The sequence below is a fragment of the Chiloscyllium plagiosum genome, unplaced genomic scaffold, assembly GCF_004010195.1.
Source record: "Chiloscyllium plagiosum isolate BGI_BamShark_2017 unplaced genomic scaffold, ASM401019v2 scaf_24340, whole genome shotgun sequence".
Taxonomy (NCBI): domain Eukaryota; kingdom Metazoa; phylum Chordata; class Chondrichthyes; order Orectolobiformes; family Hemiscylliidae; genus Chiloscyllium; species Chiloscyllium plagiosum.
This window is the reverse complement of record NW_025182635.1, coordinates 301-1,297: the sequence shown is the minus strand read 5'-3', so window position 1 is coordinate 1,297 and position 997 is coordinate 301. Positions and strand designations below refer to the sequence as shown.

General features: G+C 49.8%; 1 non-coding gene across 1 annotated transcript; it reads left to right on the top strand.

Moving 5' to 3' along the window:
- The first annotated feature begins 573 nt into the window (after positions 1 to 573).
- Positions 574 to 645, top strand: trnae-cuc. Its single transcript has one exon. It is a non-coding gene; the product is annotated as a tRNA-Glu (tRNA).
- Positions 646 to 997: the final 352 nt, after the last annotated feature.

The window sequence follows — 997 nt, the reverse complement described above, 5'->3', positions numbered from 1 at the left end:
CGAAGGTAGCAAAGAGTACAATAGGTGAATGGGGGTGGGGATGGAGGTGAAAGGTCAGAGAGGAGGGTAGAGCGGATAGGTGGGAAGGGAGATTGGCAGGTAGGACAGGTCATGAGGATAGCACTGTGCTGGAAGTTTGGAACTGAAGTAAGGTGTGGGGAGGGGAAATGAGGAAACTGGTGAAGTCTACATTAATGTTCTGGGTTTGAATTTATCCGAGGCGGAAGATGGGGCGTTCTTCCTCCAGGCATCGGGTGTGGAGGGAGCGGCGATGGAGGAGGCCCAGGACTTGCATGTCCTCGGCAGAGTGGGAGGGGGTGTTGAAATGTTGGGCCAGAGGGCGATGGGGTTGATTGTTGCGGTTGTCCTGGAAATATCCCCTCAAGTGCCGTGACTGGACTCTGCGAGGAGTCTCCAGCCTCCCCAATGTAGAGGAGACCGCATCGGGAGCAATGGATACAAGAAATGACATTGTTGGATGCACAGGTGAAAGCTTGCTGACGACCGCGGCCCAGGTTCGATTTCCGGGCAGGAAAGTAATTTTTAGGAGAGCTGACAAGCGGCATCCGCATCTCCCTGGTGGTCTAGTGGTTAGGATTTGGCGCTCTCACTGCCGCGGCCCGGGTTCGATTCCCGGTCAGGGAAACCATTTTCAGTGGTGCAGGCTACCCATTCTTCTGAAATGCGCTCTGTAATTATTTATCGTCGTTCCTGGGTGCTGCAGTGTGTCGTGGCTCGTTGAAATAGTGTCCTGATTCAGATTTGTTTGTATGTGGAGGGATGATTGCTTCTGTAGTTAAGTACTTGGTTCGTGTGCGTTGTTTTCCTGGAGAGGCTGTTTTGAATTTACCATTGACTGTTTGCTCTACTGTGACATCTAGAAATGACACTTTGTTGTTGTTCTCCTCTTTTGTGAATTTTATGTCAGCGAGAAAATTGTTGATGGTGTTGTAGGTTTCCTCTAATTTGTTTCATTTTTTGATGACAAAAGTGTCAT